Genomic DNA, 13,352 nt, shown 5'->3' with positions numbered 1-13,352 from the left:
AACAGTCCAATATAACTTTTGCCACTACACATAAATAATTAGTTTAATTTAGACTAATTATGCCTATTTATCATAACTGGTCTGTTTTTGATTCATTCGATTAAACTGGCATATTTGTTCTTTTATGGCTATTTTCTCCATTATTCTGAGTAGACCTGTTTCCTCTAATCTATCAAAATTCGTAAACACTGTAAAAAAATACAAAAAAACAAACTGATACTGGCTATTTTCCAGACTCAAGTTTAAAAATGTAGTGAAACGTTAAAGCCAATTTATTAAACAATGACATTTAAATAATTATACATTTTAAGCATTGACCATTAATAACTAAACTTGTGTTTAGGGAGACGAGATGTTTTAAAAACGCCTAGACTTCCTGGTATCTCAACAGACTGATAAAATCTACGGTATTCAATTTGGCACACATTCCCTGTTATCATTCTCAGACCTTTTGTTGTGTTCATTTTTGCCAAACTATGCTTATCTATCTGTGATTCACATCTGCGGCGGGTGCTCAGACAGATAAAACTCTTCTCCCAAGCACACCTGCTTTGAAGTGCAACCTACACACAAATCTACGCGTGACTGTTGCTACAAGACGGATGTACCTCTATTGTGTCGAGGCATGATATATATCTTATCTTTAGTCGTTGTTTTAGTCATGTGGGTGACGATTTGTGTGGAGGTGGCCTTAAACAAAAGTATATTCGCCTATTAATAGGCAACTATTTGTTTTTTTCCTGTGCTTATGGCAAACATTGTCTGTTAGTCACGGCACAGTTTGTCAGTCAGTCTCCAAAGAAAAAAACTATTCACTGCATACATGTTCGATGGCGGCAATATATCTTTGCCAAACTGAAATATGTTCGACCCCGGGAACATTGTACTGTTTATTAAGATGCTTTTTCAAACAAACTCCTGAATGAACAGAGGTTGCATGAAAGCATCACTAGGTGTTGACAGAGTACTTTTTACGCCTGATGCACGGGGATTCAAGAAGTAACAATTCGTGGGAATTAAAGCAACTACACAGAAGAAATGTCACAATGAAAAGAATGTCACAAGGTTACCTTGGCACATTTTTAGCCTTGGAATAACATTGCACAACCAATCACGTGCACATCAGATTATTCTAATATCATTTTACATCTCACCGAAACGTGATACATTCCGGATGAATGTCACTTAAAATTGAGCTTGTGGTAATTTGTATTGTATTGTGATTATTCATGTCAACGTTTAGTCTCAAGTCACAAGCCGTAAGGTTCAGGTTTCAGTTAATCTGATACAAGTATTATTACATATTACGGAGAAGCCAAGCCTGCCCTCTTCTGACCAATTTCAGCTTCGTTGGAAAACCCCAAGACCAGCCACTGGGCAGAGACAGTAAGTGGGGCATGCATAAAGCTTTCTTAAGAATAAACAGGTGGCATCCCTAAAATGCTGTTGTACAGCATAAATAACACAGCACAAATGCACAGCAACATTGATTTTGCCAAACAGGATGCACATCCTTGTCACATCAACTGCCGTCGTACGATTTACACCAAACTTGATGATGCAGACACACAGAGGACCCTAAATTGTGAAAGATTTTTGGATATCTCAAATGGTGTTGCCATTGCGATTGATCAAAGTAATGCAAACGGGAGTGGTCTTATAGAATAAAACAGGAGATAGGTGCAATGCTATTATGCTCCCCTGAAAAACTAAAATCTGAACAGAGTAGGGAGCTCTTAGCAACTTGAGTAAACCTTAATGTATTTAAGTCTAAAATTTCTTAGGTATCATAGTACAAAACAATGCATTTTACACTACACCCACCATTACTTTAATACCTGTGCGAAAGAGGAAATGGCTTCAAACATTTACTGGAATGTATCAACATAAAAATTGGTTCGTCATGTGCGTCAATCTCAGCTATCTGATTCATGATGTGAACCAATGAAATTTGGGAATTTTTTTCGCACAGGGTTCAAATGAAACTACCTTTAACCATAAAAATACTTCTTTCGCTTCCGGGCCTTGTGATTCCTATCTATCTTCTATTGTACATGGTTTTAACTTATATTTACAATTAAATACCATAATTAACCATTATTAACTGACATAAAGTCAATATACCTACCTGCTGAAGTACTGAAATCAGTTTGTTTACCTTTGTAATATACTGATCAACCGCAGAAACCAGGTGGTTAAAAAAAGAGCTTTTAAATATGAAAATATACAACAGGCGCTCATTGATGCAAACATGAAACACCATCAGAGCAACACATGAAACTGAAATAATGCAATGAACGTTAATCATTAGATGCAAAATTCTAATGTACTAAACTGATGAGAAAAAAAAATAAGAAGAAACACTTATTTCAACTAATTTGAAATGTAACACAGGGAATCATTCATTCTTTTTTACCTCCAAAAAGGGTATACTATACAGTTTTTTACAGTATATAGTTTTACAGTAAACTTAAAAGTTACAGATTTAAAGGTTTTCCTGTATCATTTTACAGTCTTTTACTGTTAAACTCACAGTCATTTCTCATGACTTTACATTACGTGTAGCTTCACAGTGTAAAAAAAAATGTGATCATAATTTTTCTTGTCTTATTACTTATCACTTATCACTACCAAACGGTCAGGATCCAAGCCAAATTTCATTCATTTTCTTCAAAAGACTAAAGACCACTGTAAAGTTAATAACGTTCGGATAGCATTGTTAATAAAAAAGCAAAGAAGACTTGCAAATATTTTTCACGAATGTGCAGCTTTTGATTTATGAACCAATGATTTGTACACTCTGACATGATGTTGTGTACATGTTTGTAAACTGAAGTCCAATCCGTTTAAAATAGTTTGGCATTGGTTATGTTGGTTAACATGTATGAGCATTATTTGTACTTCTTTGCGTAGAAGTAATACAGCTTAATACAGTCTTTTATTGCGCTGCTTGAGGTACGTTTTGTGGCCATTCAGAATTCGAATATCCAGTGAGTGTTGCAACTATTATAAAGACTAATGCTCTATTATGTTGGAAATATCCCCTGACTCAAACCCAAACCTACGTCTACTCGATATTGTTAACAAGTGCAAAAGTAATGTAAAAACACGAATTGTTGTTGCATCCATGCCATTTTAACTTTCGCTTTGAGCCGTTTTGTTGAACCGTAGTTTCACGTGGTTCGAACTTGAACGTTTTATCGCATGGAACGCAGTGTCCTGTGAGCTGCTTAGTAAACCTACTAAATTAGTAATATCATACATATGAAGCTGTAAACGTGAGGACAATGTTGGAAAGTAGAGGCAGGTATTTCCAGTGTGCCTAGGTTGAAAATTACAGAGCTGTGCATGGGTTGCGTGCTGCTTTTATAATGTACCGCAACCGCCCAAAGTGTATATAAACAAATTGTACTTGATATACTATGTATTATACTTGAAATGTATACCTGGCAATGGACGAGTTTAAGCCAGAGAATACATGTTAAGGTTATTACAAAGCAGAAATAGACATGACAACAGCCACTATAGATTATAATAAACACACGATCGCCATAGGTTGTGGTTTGTATGCGATTTTCTTGATTTTCATAACAATACGAATGCGTAACTTACATTTGAAATGCTAGTTTGTAAACATATATGAATCTATAAACCGCATATTATAACAGCGAACTACCAAATTCCACATGTGACCGCAAAGGGGTCTTATTACAAACACCGGTGGTTTAAATTGAGCTTTAAGTAAAAGCGTACTATTAATCCCATAAACTGTCTCATGTAGCATGATGCTAACGTTAGCTTTAATGCAGCTGCAGAACAGGTGCAGTTCTGGTCGCGAGGAAATGTTTTGTTGCATTTATTTAGACATATTTGTGATAATAGTCGGGTAAATGTTCACTGGGATCGAAGCGACCTGGCTTGGTAAATGTTTTAACCAGATGAATAACGATAAAATAATTACAAGGATTATGTCGCATACTTGGCAGAGGTGTGAAAGATTTTATTTCCTTAAACTAGCTTGTTATGCATTTCTTTATTGCAACACGTTTACAGGAAAACCTTAGTCATTTAAATTCGCAATTAATCATGATTAATCAAAATCCATTGTTTTAACTTTGGAACAAAGGATGAGGTTAAGCAACTGTGTTCATATTGTTTATTTTTTTTACCAGAAGTGACTGGTGCGTTTGTGTGAAAATGCCATGTTTGATCGAATGCACAGTCTTTGACGTCAGCAGCAAATAGGTTATAGGTAGCATTATCTCCTCCCTTTTAAAGTTGAGAAGCCTGTATATTGTAATGCCAGCTATGCTAAGGACAAATAATAAACTGCAACTAACCGTAAAAATTGCGTATTGTATTTTCCATGCTGTCTTATTACCTCGAGTCCTTCAGCAGATGCTAAAGTGACATACAAATGAGAACAATGGAAGCATTGAAAATCAACAAAAGAGCAATAAGAAACTGCAATGACAAGTCTCTATTAGCTTAACGCAACACACGCAGCAAAGTTATTTATATTATATAATGAGCAAAAAGGTAAAAAGGAAGAATAATACAGAATAGAGCAAGCTAGTGTAAGATGCCCCTTTTTTGGCTTTTTATTAATCATATAATAAATAAAACGTATAGATAGTTGGGCAAAAAAGAGGTTTAGTCTGTGAAAGTGCATCTTCGGGGTCGGCACGATAATGCACCATTCACTTGCATAACACACGTTTCTAGACGACGTGCTAGTCTCAATTAATGAATTTAGGTAAAGGGTGCTGAGTCAGAGGTAGTTATGTAGTTATATTCTACATATATATTCATATCTACACCCACTATTACCATTGCACTTCTGTGCTAGCCAGTTGTTAATTAATGCAACTTTCAGAGTTGAGGTTTTGGGGGAAACCTATGAAAATCTGCAGTTGCTTCCAACCTAAGCAACATTTGAGAGCATCATAGACGCTGTCTAAAAATTATTTCACGGCAGGAATCACCTTGCTTTGGAAATAGCCCGCATACGTTCCATCTTTAACCCAGCTGACCTGGTATATGTGTGGGAAGTTTGTGCGACTCCTGTTTGTGTGATTCCTGTTGTGTGATGAATTTGCAAAATGTATGCTGCTCATCAAGCCTATGACCTTTAGAAGTGACAGTCAAAGATTTTATGAGCCTATCTGAGTGAAAGAGAAAGTTGTTTAATTGCCTGCTTGAACAATTATTTGATCTTGGTTGACGCGATTCAAGTTACACCCACTATAATGTAAAATATTTTGTCAGGTAACCTAAAAACGCATTCCTATTGATTGGAACAGAAAAGAAAAGACTATAGGAACTCCCTGCAAGCTACTTTAAAAATGGTGCACAAAAAGGCAAAGGTTACTCACATCAAGCATTAATGCAATTTGTTATTAGAAATAACTGATGAATAAAAATTGCAGTCATGGGTTTTTTTGAGAACAATGTCAAATCCACAAAATATTTCACAGGTTTCTACCTTGGCTGGTTTGCCGTTTTCAGAAGCTGTCTGCCAGAAGTTTCGTCAATGAATTAGTCTCAACTGCTTCTCTCCATGTAATCCCTGACAGGTTTGGTGATATCAGATCTCTGTGTGGATCATAACTGGTCTCTGTAGGAATAAACATCAACATCAGCAATTTCAATAATCTCAGCATTTCAAAGGGAGCGTTTTCTACAGCGATTCACAAAGCCAAAAGTAATACTTGTGCCATATACAGTATATGCTCTATGTGTGCATATCATGAAAAATATGGACGACACGTCTTCATTGAGTGAAGCCGCCATTGTCCCAGCAGGGCCTGATATAGTGCTCTGATTTGGGGACCGGAGTCTGCGAGGTAAAGATATATTCCAGCTAAAAAGATCTCAAACACAAGCCCCTCACCCTTTTTAAACTGGCCTGACCGGTACGACTTTGTCTGCTGATTGCTGTATAAGAGGCTTGTGTTAAAATAAGGTAAACACAAAAGTCCCTTGGCTGTCGGTCTCAGCTGTCAATCATGACGTCACACTCGCGTTTTTAAAGCGTCACATAGCAAACTTATAAAAAAAAAAAATGTCAAAAACATCAAATGTCAAAAACCATGTTAAAAAATCAAGCTAAAGCATATCTGAAATAAAATTTAATTATTAAGTGTGTCCCGCGTCTCGTTAGATTAAATTGAGAGGGCGGGGTTTATGGCCTATACTGGGACGATCGAAATCGCTTTACTTTGAGGACTGTTGCGGCACACTGGGGCTGTATACCTCATGTAGACCACTATTTTATGTGTTTGAAACTTTAGTGGACGTTCTCGAGTGCGCTCATTCAATCCCACAATGCACCGCAAAGGCTAGAGAATCCCCATAATGCAGCGCGAGTGTCGCGAGCCGAATGAATTCCCGCATTTTGCCGAAAGATGGCGCCCGCAGTTAAATCATCCCTCCATTCATTTTACAAAACACTCGTCCGTGTCTTAATTCAGCGTGATATATCACGGGTACAAACGTGCGTTGATTTTTAAATCGTTTAAATGTGGTTCATAAATCATTTCCGTGGCAGGAACGCGTATGCAAATGATCTGTAAAGTTCATGATAAATAAAGTTATTGTCTCCCAAAATAAAGAATTGACTATACAGTCATTAGTACAGTAATTAGTCATTAGACTCATTAGTACTTCAAATCCCAAAGGTTTGTAACCAGGCGGTTTTGGTCACTATTGATTTCCATAGTAGGAAAAAAATACTATGGAAGTCAATGGTGACCCAAAACAGCCTGGTTACAAACTTAAAAAAAAATCTTCTGTTGTGTTCGTCAGATCAAATAAATTCATATAGGTTTGGAACTACATGAGGATGAGTAAATGATGACAGAATCTTGAGGTGAACTGCTCCTTTAAGCACAAGCACTTCACATGAATTGATTTTGTTTTGAACTCTGAATGAAGCTAAGTACGCCACTGTAAACAGTTTCAGTGACATGCATTTTATGTGACCTATGCAGGCAGTTTGGTTAATCTAGTCTGTCTACTTCCTTCGCCAGGTAACACCATTGTGACTAATTGTCAAACATCCTAATAGAGAGACACCTAAGCACTGAGAAAGTCTCTCTTTGCTTTTTTGTGTATTTTTCTCCTTGCGACGGGTGGCGAAAGCTTTGTTTTTACGTTGCGCATGTCCTTTGCTTCCAAAGTCACCTTTAAAACGTAAAAACCTCAATAATCGCGATCATTTAGAATCATATTGTTGTAAAGTTTTGGTCTGCAATCCCCACACCTCCATCCATTCCACAAAATGAAGTTACAAGCACAACATAGTGCGATTGGCAAATTTGCCTTTTTTGTTTTAAAAGAGCAGCACGACTATTTGGTCAATTTTATTGTTATCTACTCTGACAGGTACTAAAATAGGATTTGGACTTTACTGGCATGTAGCCCGTCTAGTTGGACGCCTGAGTCATGTGTCATCTTTCTAAAGCCGAGTTGAAAGCACTGCTGTTTTTGATATGCTGATTAAAAACGGAGGTATCCTGCTTGTCAAGTTTGATATAGTTTTTTCTCGTTTTAAATAATAGCAGCAGCAATACAATAGAACTAAATGTCCTGAAAGGAATGCCATTGCTCACAAAATAACCATTCTGTGAAAGTACGTCACAAGCATGACAGGATATGACGAGTGTGCACCGATGGTTTGGTGTGTGGGGTGTGTTGGTGGTGTTGCTACGTCCTCAAGGTACCTGAATTCTTCAGATTTGAGATTTTTTTTGTGGGTTTTCCCTCTTTTTCAGTTGCGTTACAGAGAGTCAATACAGCTGTATTCTCATTAAGTTAACAATCTTAATGAACCTCTTCTGTGTGGCCCTTGCATGGTGCTTAAATTGATCAACTTCACTTTTTAAAACTGTTTATTTGACTAAAAAAGTAACTTTGGAACCCTTGCATTTCCCCCCTCTGCCTATATTTAGTCGAGTTTCTGAATTCTTTTTTGTTGTAACATATAATCACTTTCAGTATCCAACAATTACTGATGGTGTTGTTGAATCCATGGACCCCCGTTCGACTGTTGAGCCCTTCAAAGTGAGCATCATGCAGATTCAACATAACGCTTAATAGCTACACCTTTCTAAAGGATGAAGATTTGGAGTTTGAGAACGAGGCACATGACATTCAAAGCAAAGCATGCTAATTGTTATTGTAAAAGATGTGGAGCATATCGGCCTTGTAAAGGAAATGCATGAATTTCTTAAACTTGTGTCTGATTATGTTCATTGTGAACTCAATCCGTGATTAAGTAAACAACGGCAATAGAAAGGCAGATAAAAATGTAAGGTTCATACAAACAGGCTCACACAGAAAGGAAGCAAAAATGATTTAACTGTTGCGGTGAATATTCAGCTGCTATTAATGTTATTCAGTATAATCGTAACTGACAACATTACTAATATAGTGTGTTTATATTTTCAGGAAACATCCTTGTAAACAAAATGTGAGGTGTTTATGCAATTATTTATGTAAACGATTTAGCCCAAAGACTAGGCGGACTAATTTGTGTGATTGTATCACACCCATGTAGGATTTAAAACTGTCCTGCAACATGAGAATGTGGCTTGAGCGTGATAAATGGAGGATATACACTGGTCACTTTGTACCCACATTCATTCATTCATTCATTCATTTCTGCACAATGTTAAACAAAAACAACAACAAATTATGGAATAAATTTGCACCCAACAATAGTTACCACGTAAACTCCCCTTTTACCGTACCCATATCACATTTAGGTGCCGCTACTGCCAAAACATATTAACATAGCGTCACTGATACATATAAATAAAACAAAAATACAAAAACCAGTACAGTCATGTCAATGAAATAACTGGCTGCAGTCAATCCAAAGACTAACAATGAAAAATCGAATGCGGTATTATCAAGCGCAAGCAGAGGTTTAGGGCAGCATGGTAAATCAATCTCAGAAATAACCCTTTAAAATTAAAGTGCCCAAGGAACCTTTTGAAAATAAATTACAATAAAAAAGGTTCATTAATAATTTCCCATGCAAACCATTTGTAATGAATGACCTGATAGTTAAAATTAGCCTTTGCTCCCACATTTGTGATAATGTTTGCATCAAATGTTAAATTAGAATGGATTATTAATGAGCTGCACATCTTTACTTTGAACTGTCAGGCAAACTATTTCCTGCACGTCAACATTATTTATTGATTTCCTGTTGTCTGTATCAACTGGAAAATAACGTGAAATCCATTGGTAAAATTGATAACGTAGAGATTGTGACAATATTGTCATGGCATTTCATTGCACAGGATGGAAATGTAGCGCTGACAAGGAGCTACAATAAAGGTTATTGTATTATAATATAATACTGAATATTCGCCTGTCAGAGCCTACTAGATCCTTGTCAGAACGCAGACGTGTATTCTTATGTTTTGTGACATTTGCTTCAGATCCTCACCCTGGGGCCTGCTGGAGCAAGACAAGCTCACAAGAAGAGGTTGCTATTTTTACTAACACACCCTGATAATTAGCCAATAGTTAGCCATGCAGACACGCGAACACACACACACACACACAATCAGTTTTTATGGTTTATGGGGACTTCCTATAGGCAAACAGGCACAGACAGATTGAACGGTATATATAGTAAGCAAAATACAGTACTATTAGATTACTCTGTTTAATATAAAACATCTCAGCAAGGTTTCATATCATGTCCACAGCATCACTTGGCAGTTTCAGAAAGCATAAAGTGGTGGGTGGTTGACAGTAACACCCACCACACCCATCTATTCACTTCTAAGACTTGATTGTAATGGTAAGAATGAAAGCTGCTTGACTGTACTTTATAAGCAAAGTGACACTTAAAATAAAACGACTTGAAGACTAAACAACTTTATACTTGCGCTTTTTATGACGTATTCTAAAGCTTATTACCTATTCTATAACTTATTACTTCCCATCAGACACACACATAAATATATATATATACTGTATATATATGTGTGTGAGTGATTGAAGTATATATATATATATATATATATATATATATATATATATATATATATATATATATATATATATATATATATATATATATATGCATCTCTAAAAATCTGATTTAAAAAACTACAAATTGGATTTAATTTAATAAATGTATGTATATATAACATTACACTACCTGTGCAGTATATTCACAATTTTTCTAGCTGCAAGCTCTAATATATAAAGTAATATATATCGATTTCATATTATACTAAACATTTTCTTTAATCCAGTCAGCACTAGGAGTTTGACTAGTGGCACAGTTTCAAAAGATGCATGTGGGAGACGTTCCCAGGAGCAGTGAATGTGAAGAATGCTTTTTGGCTAACCAGGTGTCTCTTGACATCTTGCATGTGTAACAATCATGAACATCTGACGTAGTAAAGATAAACACGCATGTATGTAAATGTACTGCGTGATAATCGAAATGAAAACATGCATCTACGTTGTCATGAATCTAAGTCTTCCGGTGTTATATTGAAAAAAATATTATTTTATTCAAATAAAAATGCTTGTAATTGTACAATACTAACTAAAAACAACAATAGATTTAGGCTTTTATTATTTAAAGCGTTATTAGTTAACCAAAAAAAGGCAATATGCCTGTTTTGTTTTATAAATACATATGATGCATGCATATACATACAATAATGACAACAGTTAAACTGAAAGATAAGCTTGATAACATAATAAAGAATATAATTATTTCAACAAAAAAAAAAAAGCAACAATGGCAAATTTGGAATTAAAATAATAACAAAATATGCTGTATAAAATTCTGTATCACGTTTACATTTTTATCATCGACATTTTGAAGACAGGGTTGTCAAGTTGCTTAACAGGCACTATTTATAAACCTGGCAAACTTCCTTTAGTATCATCACTGCAGCTGTAATAAATGGGTCTCGAGAAAGAGAGAAAGAGAGAGAGAGAGAGAGAGAGAGAGAGAGAGAGAGAACATGCTGTTGACGGACACAATAATACAACAAATCACAGCCCCTGCCAAGTAGCATTCCATTGCTTATTTATGCATTTCAATAAAGTAGAAAAAGCAACAACGTCATGCATTCTATTTAAGGCAGTATTGCTACAGGTCAGTCAGGAAAAGTGCTGAAACTTGAGCAAAGGATAACTAGTTCCTCAAGCCATTGAACCAACAGGATTAACCATTTTTATTTCACAGTTCAGTGTTCAGGACATTTGCTCAAAGATAAGGTAATTTTATTAAACATTTTAATTTTAAGTAATAATTGACGGTAGCAGATTAATTAATTTATTTTATTCATTTATTTGATTGTTGATAAAACTGTTTTAACTGATGCTCTAACTTTATGGCAATGGATAATAGAATTTTTTGATTTTTCAATCAATTTGTTATAGCTATGTTTAAATAACTTTAGCTTAAGGTTAGTCAACTAAATTTGTTTATTTAAATGTAGCTTTAATAAATAGATTGCAACCACTTATTTTAAAAAATTATCTTAAGAATTTTTTTTTTTCAGTTGTTGGCATATTCTAGCACATAACAAAGAATTGCCTGAATTGACACCTCTATAGTCTGCAGTTATAATTTATTTAATTATTTGTCCCACTTTATTTTAGATGGACTTAACTACTATGTACCTTCATTTAAATTAATTTTATACAATCCACTTTTTCTGCACATGAATGTTTTTACACCACAATAATAAAAAAAAAACACCTGTACGTAATTACATCTGTAATTAATTTCTGTAATTACATTTATAATTACACTGTTAAGTACAGGAGCACTGAAAAAAGCATGGGCTAAAACATCTTCTCCTTGGTCTTTTTTTTTTTTTTTTTTTTTTTTACAAAACTTTTCGCTTTTGTGACTTTTTCAAATTTGCATATGCAAAATAAAGGATATTTTTGATAGACCTTTTTTGGTCTGATTCTGATTGTATTTTTTTCAGTGTGTGGACAACATCAGCTGTTGACCCATCACTTACACTTTACACCAAAGGCATAGTAGTTAAGGCCACCTAAAATATATAAGATATGGCTCGTTTTATGTTTTACTGCATTTTGTGTCTTTTTTTTTCCCCTTTCAATTAAGAAAGTTATTTGTGTGCATAAAAAGAACATCTTAAGTGATATAATGCTTACTTTACAGATTAATTTCTTCACCACTTTCCACGATGGAGTGGCGAGCTTTTATAATAATATGGATTTTTATCGGTAAGTCATTTAACTTCACAACAATAGGTTCTAAGGGTAAGGCATAAGACATTTGTGGAGAACATGTTTATCTAAAGTGACAGATACTGAGCATAGAGTATTTAGGCTGAACATTTCTAATGTTATTGTTAACTTGGAGCACCCTCTATTAATGGAAATGTACATCCTTTGTATTCTGGTAGCCATGGTAACTGAGTTTGTAGTTAGTTCTATAAAGTACTGTACTGCCACCTTGTGGTTAATTCACAACACATGAGCACAACAGCTTCTGTAGGTGCTAAAACATTGACTTAATTAGAAGTGCTTCACAGATATTCATAGTTAAAACTTATCATTTTTATATATTTTTTTGTTTGTAAAACATTTTACGGGCATGAATTTGCATGCTGTTTGGAAAAAACCAAAACCAAATGTTTTTTGTATATGCTGATATAAGTAAACAACAGTACACTTCATTTTCTTATCTCTAGTATTAGCTGAGTCACAAACGACAATTTCTCCACCTGCTTTGACAACCGATAGTGAAACATTTACCACTAGTGCAGCAGAAACATCTACGACAACAGAGACCAACACAATCACAACAACTTCTGCTGAAACACCAACCGCTAGTGGAGCAGAAACATCTACGACAACAGAGACCTCCACAATCACAACAACTCCGGGAGAAACATCCATCTCAAGTGCAGCCCAAACATCTGCAACAACAGAGACCTCCACAATCACAACAACTGCTCCATCTATAACAACAGAGACCTCCACAATCACAACAACTTCTGCTGAAACACCAAACACAAGTGTAGCACAAACATCTGCAACAACAGAGACCTCCACAATCACAACAACTGCTCCATCTACAACAACAGAGACCTCCACAATCACAACAACTTCTGCTGAAACACCAAACACAAGTGTAGCACAAACATCTGCAACAACAGAGATCTCCACAATCACAACAACTGCTCCATCTACAACAACAGAGACCTCCACAATCACAACAACTGCTCCATCTACAACAACAGAGACCTCCACAATCACAACAACTGCTCCATCTATAACAACAGAGACCTCCACAATCACAACAACTTCTGCTGAAACACCAA

This window comes from Puntigrus tetrazona, chromosome 1, assembly GCF_018831695.1.
Source record: "Puntigrus tetrazona isolate hp1 chromosome 1, ASM1883169v1, whole genome shotgun sequence".
NCBI lineage: Eukaryota > Metazoa > Chordata > Actinopteri > Cypriniformes > Cyprinidae > Puntigrus > Puntigrus tetrazona.
The sequence above is the reverse complement of the archived record's forward strand: the minus strand, read 5'-3'. Positions refer to the sequence as shown.